At 46.5% G+C, this 17,809-nt stretch overlaps 24 non-coding genes across 24 annotated transcripts; 12 read left to right on the top strand and 12 right to left on the bottom strand.

The window, feature by feature from the left end:
• Positions 1 to 707: 707 nt before the first annotated feature.
• trnaq-cug (transfer RNA glutamine (anticodon CUG)) lies at positions 708 to 779 on the bottom strand. Its single transcript has one exon. It is a non-coding gene; the product is annotated as a tRNA-Gln (tRNA).
• A 146-nt stretch (positions 780 to 925) lies between these two features.
• On the top strand, positions 926 to 997 carry trnag-ucc (transfer RNA glycine (anticodon UCC)). The gene has a single exon. It is a non-coding gene; the product is annotated as a tRNA-Gly (tRNA).
• A 1,065-nt stretch (positions 998 to 2,062) lies between these two features.
• On the bottom strand, positions 2,063 to 2,134 carry trnaq-cug (transfer RNA glutamine (anticodon CUG)). Its single transcript has one exon. It is a non-coding gene; the product is annotated as a tRNA-Gln (tRNA).
• A 146-nt stretch (positions 2,135 to 2,280) lies between these two features.
• Positions 2,281 to 2,352, top strand: trnag-ucc (transfer RNA glycine (anticodon UCC)). The gene has a single exon. It is a non-coding gene; the product is annotated as a tRNA-Gly (tRNA).
• Positions 2,353 to 3,417: 1,065 nt separating this feature from the next.
• On the bottom strand, positions 3,418 to 3,489 carry trnaq-cug (transfer RNA glutamine (anticodon CUG)). Its single transcript has one exon. It is a non-coding gene; the product is annotated as a tRNA-Gln (tRNA).
• A 146-nt stretch (positions 3,490 to 3,635) lies between these two features.
• Positions 3,636 to 3,707, top strand: trnag-ucc (transfer RNA glycine (anticodon UCC)). Its single transcript has one exon. It is a non-coding gene; the product is annotated as a tRNA-Gly (tRNA).
• A 1,066-nt stretch (positions 3,708 to 4,773) lies between these two features.
• On the bottom strand, positions 4,774 to 4,845 carry trnaq-cug (transfer RNA glutamine (anticodon CUG)). Its single transcript has one exon. It is a non-coding gene; the product is annotated as a tRNA-Gln (tRNA).
• Positions 4,846 to 4,990: 145 nt separating this feature from the next.
• trnag-ucc (transfer RNA glycine (anticodon UCC)) lies at positions 4,991 to 5,062 on the top strand. The gene has a single exon. It is a non-coding gene; the product is annotated as a tRNA-Gly (tRNA).
• A 1,066-nt stretch (positions 5,063 to 6,128) lies between these two features.
• On the bottom strand, positions 6,129 to 6,200 carry trnaq-cug (transfer RNA glutamine (anticodon CUG)). The gene has a single exon. It is a non-coding gene; the product is annotated as a tRNA-Gln (tRNA).
• Positions 6,201 to 6,346: 146 nt separating this feature from the next.
• Positions 6,347 to 6,418, top strand: trnag-ucc (transfer RNA glycine (anticodon UCC)). The gene has a single exon. It is a non-coding gene; the product is annotated as a tRNA-Gly (tRNA).
• Positions 6,419 to 7,483: 1,065 nt separating this feature from the next.
• trnaq-cug (transfer RNA glutamine (anticodon CUG)) lies at positions 7,484 to 7,555 on the bottom strand. The gene has a single exon. It is a non-coding gene; the product is annotated as a tRNA-Gln (tRNA).
• Positions 7,556 to 7,701: 146 nt separating this feature from the next.
• Positions 7,702 to 7,773, top strand: trnag-ucc (transfer RNA glycine (anticodon UCC)). The gene has a single exon. It is a non-coding gene; the product is annotated as a tRNA-Gly (tRNA).
• Positions 7,774 to 8,839: 1,066 nt separating this feature from the next.
• On the bottom strand, positions 8,840 to 8,911 carry trnaq-cug (transfer RNA glutamine (anticodon CUG)). Its single transcript has one exon. It is a non-coding gene; the product is annotated as a tRNA-Gln (tRNA).
• A 145-nt stretch (positions 8,912 to 9,056) lies between these two features.
• Positions 9,057 to 9,128, top strand: trnag-ucc (transfer RNA glycine (anticodon UCC)). The gene has a single exon. It is a non-coding gene; the product is annotated as a tRNA-Gly (tRNA).
• A 1,067-nt stretch (positions 9,129 to 10,195) lies between these two features.
• trnaq-cug (transfer RNA glutamine (anticodon CUG)) lies at positions 10,196 to 10,267 on the bottom strand. The gene has a single exon. It is a non-coding gene; the product is annotated as a tRNA-Gln (tRNA).
• Positions 10,268 to 10,413: 146 nt separating this feature from the next.
• Positions 10,414 to 10,485, top strand: trnag-ucc (transfer RNA glycine (anticodon UCC)). Its single transcript has one exon. It is a non-coding gene; the product is annotated as a tRNA-Gly (tRNA).
• A 1,065-nt stretch (positions 10,486 to 11,550) lies between these two features.
• trnaq-cug (transfer RNA glutamine (anticodon CUG)) lies at positions 11,551 to 11,623 on the bottom strand. Its single transcript has one exon. It is a non-coding gene; the product is annotated as a tRNA-Gln (tRNA).
• A 145-nt stretch (positions 11,624 to 11,768) lies between these two features.
• trnag-ucc (transfer RNA glycine (anticodon UCC)) lies at positions 11,769 to 11,840 on the top strand. The gene has a single exon. It is a non-coding gene; the product is annotated as a tRNA-Gly (tRNA).
• A 1,282-nt stretch (positions 11,841 to 13,122) lies between these two features.
• On the top strand, positions 13,123 to 13,194 carry trnag-ucc (transfer RNA glycine (anticodon UCC)). The gene has a single exon. It is a non-coding gene; the product is annotated as a tRNA-Gly (tRNA).
• Positions 13,195 to 14,260: 1,066 nt separating this feature from the next.
• On the bottom strand, positions 14,261 to 14,332 carry trnaq-cug (transfer RNA glutamine (anticodon CUG)). Its single transcript has one exon. It is a non-coding gene; the product is annotated as a tRNA-Gln (tRNA).
• A 146-nt stretch (positions 14,333 to 14,478) lies between these two features.
• Positions 14,479 to 14,550, top strand: trnag-ucc (transfer RNA glycine (anticodon UCC)). Its single transcript has one exon. It is a non-coding gene; the product is annotated as a tRNA-Gly (tRNA).
• A 1,066-nt stretch (positions 14,551 to 15,616) lies between these two features.
• On the bottom strand, positions 15,617 to 15,688 carry trnaq-cug (transfer RNA glutamine (anticodon CUG)). The gene has a single exon. It is a non-coding gene; the product is annotated as a tRNA-Gln (tRNA).
• A 146-nt stretch (positions 15,689 to 15,834) lies between these two features.
• Positions 15,835 to 15,906, top strand: trnag-ucc (transfer RNA glycine (anticodon UCC)). Its single transcript has one exon. It is a non-coding gene; the product is annotated as a tRNA-Gly (tRNA).
• A 1,064-nt stretch (positions 15,907 to 16,970) lies between these two features.
• Positions 16,971 to 17,042, bottom strand: trnaq-cug (transfer RNA glutamine (anticodon CUG)). Its single transcript has one exon. It is a non-coding gene; the product is annotated as a tRNA-Gln (tRNA).
• Between the last annotated feature and the right edge of the window lie 767 nt (positions 17,043 to 17,809).

Raw genomic sequence — 17,809 nt, forward strand, 5'->3', positions numbered from 1 at the left:
GTCCTTTTGAAAAGTGTGGGGGTATTATTTTTGCTTTTGTGTCAGGAAGATTAAAGGCTTGAAAATAGGAGACATCCCAAGTCTTCTATGAAAGAAGGTACCGCTGATTTCGTGTTACGGAGAAAAGAGCCTATTGAGAACAACAATGTTAAAATGGAGCAAATGGGAGAGGTTCTTTTCCATGGAAACGAGGAGGACAGTCGACCTAAACGCTCAACAGCTGGATTGGCAGGAAAGGTTCCCCTGCGAATGTCATCATAGCAGGAAGGTGGCGTTCTTTAATGCATGTGGTAGCAAAAAATGAGCTGGCAGTCCATCACCTTGACCTCTCGGCATTCTTGGCTTTTGACTGTGCTCACATTCTACCCACCCATCAACTAAAAAGGTGTCCGTGAATGCCAACGATAGCACCTCACCTTAAGCCAGATTTCCTTATCGCTCGAGTGCGGGGTTGAAGGTGGTGTAATCGGCCATGCAGTATTCACATGAATTTGAGACTGTCTATGGAAGAGATGGCTGCCGTTTTGGTTGCCAGGAAGATGCAACAGGACGAAGTCACGCTGAGTTCACGGAAAATGCTGTGTGTTGTACAGGGAAGCGGAACTTCTCTCGGGGCCTTTTTTTCCCCTCTTGATGTGTGTTTTTAATCCATTTTAACGTCTGTAACCAGTGATTGCTTCAGCAGGTTAAACAGCAGAATCCAAACACGGTCCCACCGAGACTTGAACTCGGATCACTGGATTCAGAGTCCAGAGTGCTGACCATTACACCATGGAACCCAAGGGTGCCCTGCGGCTAGCGTTTGATGCCTGCTTTTATGGCGGGTTTTCACACCTTCAGCAATGAACAGGTGAAAATTGAGCCTATTTTTGACCCAATTATCTTGTGACATGAAGCTTATGTCGTCCTTGAAGGGGCATGTGGTGCATTGGTGGTATAGTGGTGAGCATAGCTGCCTTCCAAGCAGTTGACCCGGGTTCGATTCCCGGCCAATGCATTAGTACAGCATAGTGACACAGTGTGGGAAACCTTGGCCCCCTTTTCAATCAGATCGGGCGAAATTTGGGACTGACTCTCAGGAAGTACTTTCTTTCTACAATTAAAGTCTCAGCGTAGGCAATTTGCACTCTTCTATGGCATTTTTCTGGATCTCATGGCTTTTACAACCCAGGAGATTGAGCTTGGCTTGGGTGCTTGCGCTGACAGAAGTAATTGAGCGGGGTCATGTGAGTTCTGCCCGTCAACATCATCCCTTTCACGTCTACCTTGCAAGTTAATAATTATCTCAATACCACATGTCCTGTCCATGTCAAAATCGGCACCTCCATGCGGTGTTGACCATTCTCCCATTCCGTCCTTTTGAAAAGTGTGGGGGTATTATTTTAACTTTTGTGTCAGAAAGATTAAAGGCTTGAAAATAGGAGACAGCCCAAGTCTTCTATGAAAGAAGGTACCACTTATTTTTTGTTACGGAGAAAAGAGCCTATTGAGAAGAACGATGTTAAAAAGGAGCAAATGGGAGAGGTTCTTTTCCATGGAAAGGAGGAGGACAGTGGACCTAAACGCTCGTCAGCTGGATTGGCAGGAAAGGTTCCCCTGCGAAAGTCATCATAGCAAGAAGGTGGGGTTCTACAATGCATGTGGTAGCAAACAATGAGCTGGCAGTCCATCACCTTGACCTCTCGGCATTCTTGTCTTTGGACTGTGCTCAAATTCTGCCCACCCATCAACTAAAAAGGTGTACGTCAATGCCAACGATAGCACCTCACCTTAAGCCAGATTTCCTTATCGCTCGAGTGCAGTGGTTGAAGGTGGTGTCATCGGCCATACACTATTCACATGAATTTGAGACTGTCCATGGAAGAGATGGCTGCCGTTTTGGTGGCCAGGAAGATGCAACAGGAAGAAGTAACGCTGAGTTGACGGAAAATTGTGTGCGTTGTACAGGGAAGCGGAACTTCTCTCTGGGCCTTTTTTTGCCCCTCTTGATGTGTGCTTTTAATCCATTTTAACGTCTGTAACCAGTGATTGCTTCAGCAGGTAAAACAGCAGACTCCAAACGAGGTCCCACCAAGACTTGAACTCGGATCACTGGATTCAGAGTCCAGAGTGCTGACCATTACACCATGGAACCCAAGGGTGCCCTGCGGCTAGCGTTTGATGCCTGCTTTTCTGGCGGGTTTTCACACCTTCAGCAATGAACAGGTGAAAATTGAGCCTATTTTTGACCCAATTATCTTGTGACATGAAGCTTATGTCGTCCTTGAAGGGGCATGTGGTGCATTGGTGGTATAGTGGTGAGCATAGCTGCCTTCCAAGCAGTTGACCCGGGTTCGATTCCTGGCCAATGCATTAGTACAGCATAGTGACACAGTGTGGGAAACCTTGGCCCCCTTTTCAATCAGATCGGGCGAAATTTGGGACTGACTCTCAGGAAGTACTTTCTTTCTACAATTAAAGTCTCAGCGTAGGCAATTTGCACTCTTCTATGGCATTTTTCTGGATCTCATGGCTTTTACAACCCAGGAGATTGAGCTTGGCTTGGGTGCTTGCGCTGACAGAAGTAATTGAGCGGGGTCATGTGAGTTCTGCCCGTCAACATCATCCCTTTCACGTCTACCTTGCAAGTTAATAATTATCTCAATACCACATGTCCTGTCCATGTCAAAATCGGCACCTCCATGCGGTGTTGACCATTCTCCCATTCCGTCCTTTTGAAAAGTGTGGGGGTAATATTTTAACTTTTGTGTCAGAAAGATTAAAGGCTTGAAAATAGGAGACAGCCCAAGTCTTCTATGAAAGAAGGTACCACTTATTTTTTGTTACGGAGAAAAGAGCCTATTGAGAAGAACGATGTTAAAAAGGAGCAAATGGGAGAGGTTCTTTTCCATGGAAAGGAGGAGGACAGTGGACCTAAACGCTCGTCAGCTGGATTGGCAGGAAAGGTTCCCCTGCGAAAGTCATCATAGCAAGAAGGTGGGGTTCTACAATGCATGTGGTAGCAAACAATGAGCTGGCAGTCCATCACCTTGACCTCTCGGCATTCTTGTCTTTGGACTGTGCTCAAATTCTGCCCACCCATCAACTAAAAAGGTGTACGTCAATGCCAACGATAGCACCTCACCTTAAGCCAGATTTCCTTATCGCTCGAGTGCAGTGGTTGAAGGTGGTGTCATCGGCCATACACTATTCACATGAATTTGAGACTGTCCATGGAAGAGATGGCTGCCGTTTTGGTGGCCAGGAAGATGCAACAGGAAGAAGTAACGCTGAGTTGACTGAAAATTGTGTGCGTTGTACAGGGAAGCGGAACTTCTCTCTGGGCCTTTTTTTGCCCCTCTTGATGTGTGCTTTTAATCCATTTTAACGTCTGTAACCAGTGATTGCTTCAGCAGGTAAAACAGCAGACTCCAAACGAGGTCCCACCAAGACTTGAACTCGGATCACTGGATTCAGAGTCCAGAGTGCTGACCATTACACCATGGAACCCAAGGGTGCCCTGCGGCTAGCGTTTGATGCCTGCTTTTCTGGCGGGTTTTCACACCTTCAGCAATGAACAGGTGAAAATTGAGCCTATTTTTGACCCAATTATCTTGTGACATGAAGCTTATGTCGTCCTTGAAGGGGAATGTGGTGCATTGGTGGTATAGTGGTGAGCATAGCTGCCTTCCAAGCAGTTGACCCGGGTTCGATTCCCGGCCAATGCATTAGTATAGCATAGTGACACAGTGTGGGAAACCTGGGCCTCCTTTTCAATCAGATCGGGCGAAATTTGGGACTGACTCTCAGGAAGTACTTTCTTTCTACAATTAAAGTCTCAGCGTAGGCAATTTGCACTCTTCTATGGCATTTTTCTGGATCTCATGGCTTTTACAACCCAGGAGATTGAGCTTGGCTTGGGTGCTTGCGCTGACAGATGTAATTGAGCGGGGTCATGTGAGTTCTGCCCGTCAACATCATCCCTTTCACGTCTACCTTGCTAGTTAATAATTATCTCAATACCACATGTCCTGTCCATGTCAAAATCGGCACCTCCATGCGGTGTTGACCATTCTCCCATTCCGTCCTTTTGAAAAGTGTGGGGGTATTATTTTAACTTTTGTGTCAGAAAGATTAAAGGCTTTAAAATAGGAGACATCCCAAGTCTTCTATGAAAGAAGGTACCGCTGATATCGTGTTACGGAGAAAAGAGCCTATTGAGAACAAAAGATGTTAAAAAGGAGCAAATGGGAGAGGTGCTTTTCCATGGAAATGAGGAGGACAGTGGACCTAAACGCCCGTCAGCTGGATTGGCAGGAAAGGTTCCCCTGCGAATGTCATCATAGCAAGAAGGTGGGGTTCTACAATGCATGTGGTAGCAAATAATGAGCTGGCATTCCATCACCTTGACCGCTCGGCATTCTTGTCTTTGGACTGTGCTCACATTCTGCCCACCCATCAACTAAAAAGGTGTCTGTGAATGCCAACAATAGCACCTCACCTTAAGCCAGATTTCCTTATCGCTCAAGTGCAGTGGTTAAAGGTGGTGTAATCGGCCATGCACTATTCACATGAATTTTAGACTGTCCTTGGAAGAGATGGCCGCCGTTTTGGTGGTCAAAGAAGATGCGGCAGGAAGAAGTAACGCTGAGTTGACAGAAAATGCTGTGTGTTGTACAGGGAAGCAGAACTTCTCGCGGGGCCATTTTTACCCCTCTTTATGTGTGCTTTTCATCCATTTCAACATCTGTAACCAGTGATTGCTTCAGCAGGTAAAACAGCAGACTCCAAACGAGGTCCCACCGAGACTTGAACTCGGATCACTGGATTCAGAGTCCAGAGGGCTGACCATTACACCATGGAACCCAAGGGTGCCGTGCGGCTAGCGTTTGATGCCTGCTTTTCTGGCGGGTTTTCACACCTTCAGCAATGAACAGGTGAAAATTGAGTCTATATTTGACCCAATTATCTTGTGACATGAAGCTTATGTCATCCTTGACAAGCATGTGGTGCATTGGTGGTATAGTGGTGAGCATAGCTGCCGTCCAAGCAGTTGACCCGGGTTCGATTCCTGGCCAATGCATTAGTATAGCATTTTGACACAGCATGGGAAACCTTGACCTCCTTTTCAATCAGATCGGGCGAAATTTGGGACTGACTCTCAGGAAGTACTTTCTTTCTACAATAAAAGTCTCAGCGTAGGCAGTTTGCACTCTTCTATGGCATTTTTCTGGATCTCATGGCTTTTACAACCTAGGCGATTGAGCTTGGCTTTTTTGCCTGCGGTGACAGATGTAATTGAGCGGGGTCATGTGAGTTCTGCCCGTCAACATCATCCCTTTCACGTCTACCTTGCTAGTTAATAATTATCTCCATACCACATGTCCTGTCCATGTCAAAATCGGGACCTCCATGCGGTGTTGACCATTCTCCCATTCCTTCCTTTTGAAAAGTGTGGGGGTATTATTTTAACTTTTGTGTCAGAAAGATTAAAGGCTTTAAAATAGGAGACATCCCAAGTCTTCTATGAAAGAAGGTACCGCTGATTTCGTGTTACGGAGAAAAGAGCCTATTGAGAACAAAAGATATTAAAAAGGAGCAAATGGGAGAGGTGCTTTTCCATGGAAACGAGGAGGACAGTGGACCTAAACGCTCGTCAGCTGGATTGGCAGGAAAGGTTCCCCTGCGAATGTCATCATAGCAAGAAGGTGGGGTTCTACAATGCATGTGGTAGCAAATAATGAGCTGGCAGTCCATCACCTTGACCTCTCGGCATTCTTGTCTTTGGACTGTGCTCACATTCTGCCCACCCATCAACTAAAAAGGTGTCCGTCAATGCCAACGACAGCACCTCACCTTAAGCCAGATTTCCTTATCGCTCGAGTGCAGTGGTTGAAGGTGGTGTAATCGGCCATGCACTATTCACATGAATTTGAGAGTGTCCATGGAAGAGATGGCTGCCGTTTTGGTGGCCAGGAAGATGCAACATGAAGAAGCAACGCCGAGTTGACGGAAAATGCTGTGCGTTGTACAGGGAAGCGGAACTTCTCTCGGGGCCTTTTTTTGCCCCTCTTGATGTGTTTTTTTAAACCATTTTAACGTCTGTAACCAGTGATTGCTTCAGCAGGTTAAACAGCAGACTCCAAACGAGGTCCCACCGAGACTTGAACTCGGATCACTGGATTCAGAGTCCAGAGTGCTGACCATTACACCATGGAACCCAAGGGTGCCCTGCGGCTAGCGTTTGATGCCTGCTTTTATGGCGGGTTTTCACACCTTCAGCAATGAACAGGTGAAAATTGAGCCTATTTTTGACCCAATTATCTTGTGACATGAAGCTTATGTCGTCCTTGAAGGGGTATGTGGTGCATTGGTGGTATAGTGGTGAGCATAGCTGCCTTCCAAGCAGTTGACCCGGGTTCGATTCCCGGCCAATGCATTAGTACAGCATAGTGACACAGTGTGGGAAACCTTGGCCCCCTTTTCAATCAGATCGGGCGAAATTTGGGACTGACTCTCAGGAAGTACTTTCTTTCTACAATTAAAGTCTCAGCGTAGGCAATTTGCACTCTTCTATGGCATTTTTCTGGATCTCATGGCTTTTACAACCCAGGAGATTGAGCTTGGCTTGGGTGCTTGCGCTGACAGAAGTAATTGAGCGGGGTCATGTGAGTTCTGCCCGTCAACATCATCCCTTTCACGTCTACCTTGCAAGTTAATAATTATCTCAATACCACATGTCCTGTCCATGTCAAAATCGGCACCTCCATGCGGTGTTGACCATTCTCCCATTCCGTCCTTTTGAAAAGTGTGGGGGTAATATTTTAACTTTTGTGTCAGAAAGATTAAAGGCTTGAAAATAGGAGACAGCCCAAGTCTTCTATGAAAGAAGGTACCACTTATTTTTTGTTACGGAGAAAAGAGCCTATTGAGAAGAACGATGTTAAAAAGGAGCAAATGGGAGAGGTTCTTTTCCATGGAAAGGAGGAGGACAGTGGACCTAAACGCTCGTCAGCTGGATTGGCAGGAAAGGTTCCCCTGCGAAAGTCATCATAGCAAGAAGGTGGGGTTCTACAATGCATGTGGTAGCAAACAATGAGCTGGCAGTCCATCACCTTGACCTCTCGGCATTCTTGTCTTTGGACTGTGCTCAAATTCTGCCCACCCATCAACTAAAAAGGTGTACGTCAATGCCAACGATAGCACCTCACCTTAAGCCAGATTTCCTTATCGCTCGAGTGCAGTGGTTGAAGGTGGTGTCATCGGCCATACACTATTCACATGAATTTGAGACTGTCCATGGAAGAGATGGCTGCCGTTTTGGTGGCCAGGAAGATGCAACAGGAAGAAGTAACGCTGAGTTGACGGAAAATTGTGTGCGTTGTACAGGGAAGCGGAACTTCTCTCTGGGCCTTTTTTTGCCCCTCTTGATGTGTGCTTTTAATCCATTTTAACGTCTGTAACCAGTGATTGCTTCAGCAGGTAAAACAGCAGACTCCAAACGAGGTCCCACCAAGACTTGAACTCGGATCACTGGATTCAGAGTCCAGAGTGCTGACCATTACACCATGGAACCCAAGGGTGCCCTGCGGCTAGCGTTTGATGCCTGCTTTTCTGGCGGGTTTTCACACCTTCAGCAATGAACAGGTGAAAATTGAGCCTATTTTTGACCCAATTATCTTGTGACATGAAGCTTATGTCGTCCTTGAAGGGGCATGTGGTGCATTGGTGGTATAGTGGTGAGCATAGCTGCCTTCCAAGCAGTTGACCCGGGTTCGATTCCCGGCCAATGCATTAGTATAGCATAGTGACACAGTGTGGGAAACCTGGGCCTCCTTTTCAATCAGATCGGGCGAAATTTGGGACTGACTCTCAGGAAGTACTTTCTTTCTACAATTAAAGTCTCAGCGTAGGCAATTTGCACTCTTCTATGGCATTTTTCTGGATCTCATGGCTTTTACAACCCAGGAGATTGAGCTTGGCTTGGGTGCTTGCGCTGACAGATGTAATTGAGCGGGGTCATGTGAGTTCTGCCCGTCAACATCATCCCTTTCACGTCTACCTTGCTAGTTAATAATTATCTCAATACCACATGTCCTGTCCATGTCAAAATCGGCACCTCCATGCGGTGTTGAGCATTCTCCCATTCCGTCCTTTTGAAAAGTGTGGGGGTATTATTTTAACTTTTGTGTCAGAAAGATTAAAGGCTTTAAAATAGGAGACATCCCAAGTCTTCTATGAAAGAAGGTACCGCTGATATCGTGTTACGGAGAAAAGAGCCTATTGAGAACAAAAGATGTTAAAAAGGAGCAAATGGGAGAGGTGCTTTTCCATGGAAATGAGGAGGACAGTGGACCTAAACGCCCGTCAGCTGGATTGGCAGGAAAGGTTCCCCTGCGAATGTCATCATAGCAAGAAGGTGGGGTTCTACAATGCATGTGGTAGCAAATAATGAGCTGGCATTCCATCACCTTGACCGCTCGGCATTCTTGTCTTTGGACTGTGCTCACATTCTGCCCACCCATCAACTAAAAAGGTGTCTGTGAATGCCAACAATAGCACCTCACCTTAAGCCAGATTTCCTTATCGCTCAAGTGCAGTGGTTAAAGGTGGTGTAATCGGCCATGCACTATTCACATGAATTTTAGACTGTCCTTGGAAGAGATGGCCGCCGTTTTGGTGGTCAAAGAAGATGCGGCAGGAAGAAGTAACGCTGAGTTGACAGAAAATGCTGTGTGTTGTACAGGGAAGCAGAACTTCTCGCGGGGCCATTTTTACCCCTCTTTATGTGTGCTTTTCATCCATTTCAACATCTGTAACCAGTGATTGCTTCAGCAGGTAAAACAGCAGACTCCAAACGAGGTCCCACCGAGACTTGAACTCGGATCACTGGATTCAGAGTCCAGAGGGCTGACCATTACACCATGGAACCCAAGGGTGCCGTGCGGCTAGCGTTTGATGCCTGCTTTTCTGGCGGGTTTTCACACCTTCAGCAATGAACAGGTGAAAATTGAGTCTATATTTGACCCAATTATCTTGTGACATGAAGCTTATGTCATCCTTGACAAGCATGTGGTGCATTGGTGGTATAGTGGTGAGCATAGCTGCCGTCCAAGCAGTTGACCCGGGTTCGATTCCTGGCCAATGCATTAGTATAGCATTTTGACACAGCATGGGAAACCTTGACCTCCTTTTCAATCAGATCGGGCGAAATTTGGGACTGACTCTCAGGAAGTACTTTCTTTCTACAATAAAAGTCTCAGCGTAGGCAGTTTGCACTCTTCTATGGCATTTTTCTGGATCTCATGGCTTTTACAACCTAGGCGATTGAGCTTGGCTTTTTTGCCTGCGCTGACAGATGTAATTGAGCGGGGTCATGTGAGTTCTGCCCGTCAACATCATCCCTTTCACGTCTACCTTGCTAGTTAATAATTATCTCCATACCACATGTCCTGTCCATGTCAAAATCGGGACCTCCATGCGGTGTTGACCATTCTCCCATTCCTTCCTTTTGAAAAGTGTGGGGGTATCATTTTTTTCTTTTGTGTCAGGAAGATTAAAGGCTTGAAAATAGGAGACATCCCAAGTCTTCTATGAAAGAAGGTACCGCTGATTTCGTGTTACGGAGAAAAGAGCCTATTGAGAACAAAAGATATTAAAAAGGAGCAAATGGGAGAGGTGCTTTTCCATGGAAACGAGGAGGACAGTGGACCTAAACGCTCGTCAGCTGGATTGGCAGGAAAGGTTCCCCTGCGAATGTCATCATAGCAAGAAGGTGGGGTTCTACAATGCATGTGGTAGCAAATAATGAGCTGGCAGTCCATCACCTTGACCTCTCGGCATTCTTGTCTTTGGACTGTGCTCACATTCTGCCCACCCATCAACTAAAAAGGTGTCCGTCAATGCCAACGACAGCACCTCACCTTAAGCCAGATTTCCTTATCGCTCGAGTGCAGTGGTTGAAGGTGGTGTAATCGGCCATGCACTATTCACATGAATTTGAGAGTGTCCATGGAAGAGATGGCTGCCGTTTTGGTGGCCAGGAAGATGCAACATGAAGAAGCAACGCCGAGTTGACGGAAAATGCTGTGCGTTGTACAGGGAAGCGGAACTTCTCTCGGGGCCTTTTTTTGCCCCTCTTGATGTGTTTTTTTAAACCATTTTAACGTCTGTAACCAGTGATTGCTTCAGCAGGTTAAACAGCAGACTCCAAACGAGGTCCCACCGAGACTTGAACTCGGATCACTGGATTCAGAGTCCAGAGTGCTGACCATTACACCATGGAACCCAAGGGTGCCCTGCGGCTAGCGTTTGATGCCTGCTTTTATGGCGGGTTTTCACACCTTCAGCAATGAACAGGTGAAAATTGAGCCTATTTTTGACCCAATTATCTTGTGACATGAAGCTTATGTCGTCCTTGAAGGGGCATGTGGTGCATTGGTGGTATAGTGGTGAGCATAGCTGCCTTCCAAGCAGTTGACCCGGGTTCGATTCCCGGCCAATGCATTAGTACAGCATAGTGACACAGTGTGGGAAACCTTGGCCCCCTTTTCAATCAGATCGGGCGAAATTTGGGACTGACTCTCAGGAAGTACTTTCTTTCTACAATTAAAGTCTCAGCGTAGGCAATTTGCACTCTTCTATGGCATTTTTCTGGATCTCATGGCTTTTACAACCCAGGAGATTGAGCTTGGCTTGGGTGCTTGCGCTGACAGAAGTAATTGAGCGGGGTCATGTGAGTTCTGCCCGTCAACATCATCCCTTTCACGTCTACCTTGCAAGTTAATAATTATCTCAATACCACATGTCCTGTCCATGTCAAAATCGGCACCTCCATGCGGTGTTGACCATTCTCCCATTCCGTCCTTTTGAAAAGTGTGGGGGTAATATTTTAACTTTTGTGTCAGAAAGATTAAAGGCTTGAAAATAGGAGACAGCCCAAGTCTTCTATGAAAGAAGGTACCACTTATTTTTTGTTACGGAGAAAAGAGCCTATTGAGAAGAACGATGTTAAAAAGGAGCAAATGGGAGAGGTTCTTTTCCATGGAAAGGAGGAGGACAGTGGACCTAAACGCTCGTCAGCTGGATTGGCAGGAAAGGTTCCCCTGCGAAAGTCATCATAGCAAGAAGGTGGGGTTCTACAATGCATGTGGTAGCAAACAATGAGCTGGCAGTCCATCACCTTGACCTCTCGGCATTCTTGTCTTTGGACTGTGCTCAAATTCTGCCCACCCATCAACTAAAAAGGTGTACGTCAATGCCAACGATAGCACCTCACCTTAAGCCAGATTTCCTTATCGCTCGAGTGCAGTGGTTGAAGGTGGTGTCATCGGCCATACACTATTCACATGAATTTGAGACTGTCCATGGAAGAGATGGCTGCCGTTTTGGTGGCCAGGAAGATGCAACAGGAAGAAGTAACGCTGAGTTGACGGAAAATTGTGTGCGTTGTACAGGGAAGCGGAACTTCTCTCTGGGCCTTTTTTTGCCCCTCTTGATGTGTGCTTTTAATCCATTTTAACGTCTGTAACCAGTGATTGCTTCAGCAGGTAAAACAGCAGACTCCAAACGAGGTCCCACCAAGACTTGAACTCGGATCACTGGATTCAGAGTCCAGAGTGCTGACCATTACACCATGGAAACCAAGGGTGCCCTGCGGCTAGCGTTTGATGCCTGCTTTTCTGGCGGGTTTTCACACCTTCAGCAATGAACAGGTGAAAATTGAGCCTATTTTTGACCCAATTATCTTGTGACATGAAGCTTATGTCGTCCTTGAAGGGGCATGTGGTGCATTGGTGGTATAGTGGTGAGCATAGCTGCCTTCCAAGCAGTTGACCCGGGTTCGATTCCCGGCCAATGCATTAGTATAGCATAGTGACACAGTGTGGGAAACCTGGGCCTCCTTTTCAATCAGATCGGGCGAAATTTGGGACTGACTCTCAGGAAGTACTTTCTTTCTACAATTAAAGTCTCAGCGTAGGCAATTTGCACTCTTCTATGGCATTTTTCTGGATCTCATGGCTTTTACAACCCAGGAGATTGAGCTTGGCTTGGGTGCTTGCGCTGACAGATGTAATTGAGCGGGGTCATGTGAGTTCTGCCCGTCAACATCATCCCTTTCACGTCTACCTTGCTAGTTAATAATTATCTCAATACCACATGTCCTGTCCATGTCAAAATCGGCACCTCCATGCGGTGTTGAGCATTCTCCCATTCCGTCCTTTTGAAAAGTGTGGGGGTATTATTTTAACTTTTGTGTCAGAAAGATTAAAGGCTTTAAAATAGGAGACATCCCAAGTCTTCTATGAAAGAAGGTACCACTTATTTTTTGTTACGGAGAAAAGAGCCTATTGAGAAGAACGATGTTAAAAAGGAGCAAATGGGAGAGGTTCTTTTCCATGGAAAGGAGGAGGACAGTGGACCTAAACGCCCGTCAGCTGGATTGGCAGGAAAGGTTCCCCTGCGAATGTCATCATAGCAAGAAGGTGGGGTTCTACAATGCATGTGGTAGCAAATAATGAGCTGGCATTCCATCACCTTGACCGCTCGGCATTCTTGTCTTTGGACTGTGCTCACATTCTGCCCACCCATCAACTAAAAAGGTGTCTGTGAATGCCAACAATAGCACCTCACCTTAAGCCAGATTTCCTTATCGCTCAAGTGCAGTGGTTAAAGGTGGTGTAATCGGCCATGCACTATTCACATGAATTTGAGAGTGTCCATGGAAGAGATGGCCGCCGTTTTGGTGGTCAAAGAAGATGCGGCAGGAAGAAGTAACGCTGAGTTGACAGAAAATGCTGTGTGTTGTACAGGGAAGCAGAACTTCTCGCGGGGCCATTTTTACCCCTCTTTATGTGTGCTTTTCATCCATTTCAACATCTGTAACCAGTGATTGCTTCAGCAGGTAAAACAGCAGACTCCAAACGAGGTCCCACCGAGACGTGAACTCGGATCACTGGATTCAGAGTCCAGAGGGCTGACCATTACACCATGGAACCCAAGGGTGCCGTGCGGCTAGCGTTTGATGCCTGCTTTTCTGGCGGGTTTTCACACCTTCAGCAATGAACAGGTGAAAATTGAGTCTATATTTGACCCAATTATCTTGTGACATGAAGCTTATGTCATCCTTGACAGGCATGTGGTGCATTGGTGGTATAGTGGTGAGCATAGCTGCCGTCCAAGCAGTTGACCCGGGTTCGATTCCTGGCCAATGCATTAGTATAGCATTGTGACACAGCATGGGAAACCTTGACCTCCTTTTCAATCAGATCGGGCGAAATTTGGGACTGACTCTCAGGAAGTACTTTCTTTCTACAATAAAAGTCTCAGCGTAGGCAGTTTGCACTCTTCTATGGCATTTTTCTGGATCTCATGGCTTTTACAACCTAGGCGACTGAGCTTGGCTTTTTTGCCTGCGCTGACAGATGTAATTGAGCGGGGTCATGTGAGTTCTGCCCGTCAACATCATCCCTTTCACGTCTACCTTGCTAGTTAATAATTATCTCCATACCACATGTCCTGTCCATGTCAAAATCGGGACCTCCATGCGGTGTTGACCATTCTCCCATTCCTTCCTTTTGAAAAGTGTGGGGGTATCATTTTTTTCTTTTGTGTCAGGAAGATTAAAGGCTTGAAAATAGGAGACATCCCAAGTCTTCTATGAAAGAAGGTACCGCTGATTTCGTGTTACGGAGAAAAGAGCCTATTGAGAACAAAAGATATTAAAAAGGAGCAAATGGGAGAGGTGCTTTTCCATGGAAACGAGGAGGACAGTGGAACTAAACGCTCGTCAGCTGGATTGGCAGGAAAGGTTCCCCTGCGAATGTCATCATAGCAAGAAGGTGGGGTTCTACAATGCATGTGGTAGCAAATAATGAGCTGGCAGTCCATCACCTTGACCTCTCGGCATTCTTGTCTTTGGACTGTGCTCACATTCTGCCCACCCATCAACTAAAAAGGTGTCCGTCAATGCCAACGACAGCACCTCACCTGAAGCCAGATTTCCTTATCGCTCAAGTGCAGTGGTTGAAGGTGGTGTAATCGGCCATGCACTATTCACATGAATTTGAGACTGTCCATGGAAGAGATGGCTGCCGTTTTGGTGGCCAGGAAGATGCAACATGAAGAAGCAACGCCGAGTTGACGGAAAATGCTGTGCGTTGTACAGGGAAGCGGAACTTCTCTCGGGGCCTTTTTTTTCCCCTCTTGATGTGTTTTTTTAAACCATTTTAACGTCTGTAACCAGTGATTGCTTCAGCAGGTTAAACAGCAGACTCGAACGAGGTTCCACCGAGACTTGAACTCGGATCACTGGATTCAGAGTCCAGAGTGCTGACCATTACACCATGGAACCCAAGGGTGCCCTGCGGCTAGCGTTTGATGCCTGCTTTTATGGCGGGTTTTCACACCTTCAGCAATGAACAGGTGAAAATTGAGCCTATTTTTGACCCAATTATCTTGTGACATGAAGCTTATGTCGTCCTTGAAGGGGCATGTGGTGCATTGGTGGTATAGTGGTGAGCATAGCTGCCTTCCAAGCAGTTGACCCGGGTTCGATTCCCGGCCAATGCATTAGTACAGCATAGTGACACAGTGTGGGAAACCTTGGCCCCCTATTCAATCAGATCGGGCGAAATTTGGGACTGACTCTCAGGAAGTACTTTCTTTCTACAATTAAAGTCTCAGCGTAGGCAATTTGCACTCTTCTATGGCATTTTTCTGGATCTCAAGGCTTTTACAACCCAGGAGACTGAGCTTGGCTTTTTTGCCTGCGCTGACAGATGTAATTGAGCGGGGTCATGTGAGTTCTGCCCGTCAACATCATCCCTTTCACGTCTGCCTTGCTAGTTTATAATTATCTCAATACCACATGTCCTGTCCATGTCAAAATCTGCACCTCCATGCGGTGTTGACCATTCTCCCATTCCGTCCTTTTGAAAAGTGTGGGGGTATTATTTTAACTTTTGTGTCAGAAAGATTAAAGGCTTGAAAATAGGAGACATCCCAAGTCTTCTATGAAAGAAGGTACCGCTGATTTCGTGTTCCGGAGAAAAGAGCCTATTGAGAACAAAAGATGTTAAAAAGGAGCAAATGGGAGAGGTTCTTTTCCATGGAAAGGAGGAGGACAGTGGACCTAAACGCTCGTCAGCTGGATTGGCAGGAAAGGTTCCCCTGCAAATGTCATCATAGCAAGAAGGTGGGGTTCTACAATGCATGTGGTAGCAAATAATGAGCTGGCAATCCATCACCTTGACCTCTCGGCATTCTTGTCTTTGGACTGTGCTCACATTCTGCCCACCCATCAACTAAAAAGGTGTCCGTCAATGCCAACGACAGCACCTCACCTTAAGCCAGATTTCCTTATCGCTCGAGTGCAGTGGTTGAAGGTGGTGTAATCGGCCATGCACTATTCACATGAATTTGAGAGTGTCCATGGAAGAGATGGCTGCCGTTTTGGTGGCCAGGAAGATGCAACATGAAGAAGCAACGCCGAGTTGACGGAAAATGCTGTGCGTTGTACAGGGAAGCGGAACTTCTCTCGGGGCCTTTCTTTGCCCCTCTTAATGTGTGCTTTTCATCCATTTCAACATCTGTAACCAGTGATTTCTTCAGCAGGTTAAACAGCAGACTCCAAACGAGGTTCCACCGAGACTTGAACTCGGATCACTGGATTCAGAGTCCAGAGTGCTGACCATTACACCATGGAACCCAAGGGTGCCCTGCGGCTAGCGTTTGATGCCTGCTTTTCTGGCGGGTTTTCACACCTTCAGCAATGAACAGGTGAAAATTGAGCCTATTTTTGACCCAATTATCTTGTGACATGAAGCTTATGTCATCCTTGAAGGGGCATGTGGTGCATTGGTGGTATAGTGGTGAGAATAGCTGCCTTCCAAGCAGTTGACCCGGGTTCCATTCCTGGCCAATGCATTAGTCTTGCATAGTGACACAGTGAGGGAAACCTTGGCCTCCTTTTCAATCAGATCGGGCAAAATTTGGGACTGACTCTCAGGAAGTACTTTCTTTCTACAATTAAAGTCTCAGCGTAGGCAATTTGCACTCTTCTATGGCATTTTTCTGGATCTCATGGCTTTTACAACCCAGGAGATTGAGCTTGGCTTGGGTGCTTGCGCTGACAGAAGTAATTGAGCGGGGTCATGTGAGTTCTGCCCGTCAACATCATCCCTTTCACGTCTACCTTGCAAGTTAATAATTATCTCAATACCACATGTCCTGTCCATGTCAAAATCGGCACCTCCATGCGGTGTTGACCATTCTCCCATTCCGTCCTTTTGAAAAGTGTGGGGGTATTATTTTAACTTTTGTGTCAGAAAGATTAAAGGCTTGAAAGTAGGAGACAGCCCAAGTCTTCTATGAAAGAAGGTACCACTTATTTTTTGTTACGGAGAAAAGAGCCTATTGAGAAGAACGATGTTAAAAAGGAGCAAATGGGAGAGGTTCTTTTCCATGGAAAGGAGGAGGACAGTGGACCTAAACGCTCGTCAGCTGGATTGGCAGGAAAGGTTCCCCTGCGAATGTCATCATAGCAAGAAGGTGGGGTTCTACAATGCATGTGGTAGCAAATAATGAGCTGGCAGTCCATCACCTTGACCTCTCGGCATTCTTGTCTTTGGACTGTGCTCACATTCTGCCCACCCATCAACTAAAAAGGTGTCCGTCAATGCCAACGACAGCACCTCACCTGAAGCCAGATTTCCTTATCGCTCGAGTGCAGTGGTTGAAGGTGTTGTATTCGGCCATGCACTATTCACATGAATTTGAGAGTGTCCATGGAAGAGATGGCTGCCGTTTTGGTGGCCAGGAAGATGCAACATGAAGAAGCAACGCTGAGTTGACGGAAAATGCTGTGCGTTGTACAGGGAAGCGGAACTTCTCTCGGGGCCTTTTTTTGCCCCTCTTTATGTGTGTTTTTAATCAATTTTAACGTCTGTAACCAGTGATTGCTTCAGCAGGTTGAACAGCAGACTCGAACGAGGTTCCACCGAGACTTGAACTCGGATCACTGGATTCAGAGTCCAGAGTGCTGACCATTACACCATGGAACCCAAGGGTGCCCTGCGGCTAGCGTTTGATGCCTGCTTTTCTGGCGGGTTTTCACACCTTCAGCAATGTACAGGTGAAAATTGAGCCTATTTTTGACCCAATTATCTTGTGACATGAAGCTTATGTCGTCCTTGAAGGGGCATGTGGTGCATTGGTGGTATAGTGGTGAGCATAGCTACCTTCCAACCAGTTGACCCGGCTTCGATTCCCGGCCAATGCATTAGTATAGCATAGTGACACAGTGTGGGAAACCTGGGCCCCCTTTTCAATCAGATCGGGCGAAATTTGGGAGTGACTCTCAGGAAGTACTTTCTTTCTACAATTAAAGTCTCAGCGTAGGCAATTTGCACTCTTCTATGGCATTTTTCTGGATCTCATGGCTTTTACAACCCAGGAGATTGAGCTTGGCTTGGGTGCTTGCGCTGACAGATGTAATTGAGCGGGGTCATGTGAGTTCTGCCCGTCAACATCATCCCTTTCACGTCTACCTTGCTAGTTAATAATTATCTCAATACCACATGTCCTGTCCATGTCAAAATCGGCACCTCCATGCGGTGTTGACCATTCTCCCATTCCGTCCTTTTGAAAAGTGTGGGGGTATTATTTTAACTTTTGTGTCAGAAAGATTAAAGGCTTTAAAATAGGAGACATCCCAAGTCTTCTATGAAAGAAGGTACCGCTGATATCGTGTTACGGAGAAAAGAGCCTATTGAGAACAAAAGATGTTAAAAAGGAGCAAATGGGAGAGGTTCTTTTCCATGGAAAGGAG

Source organism: Aulostomus chinensis, chromosome 9, assembly GCF_037954235.1.
Source record: "Aulostomus chinensis isolate RoL2024-O1b breed Wild chromosome 9, RoL_Achi_v1.0, whole genome shotgun sequence".
Lineage (NCBI taxonomy): Eukaryota > Metazoa > Chordata > Actinopteri > Syngnathiformes > Aulostomidae > Aulostomus > Aulostomus chinensis.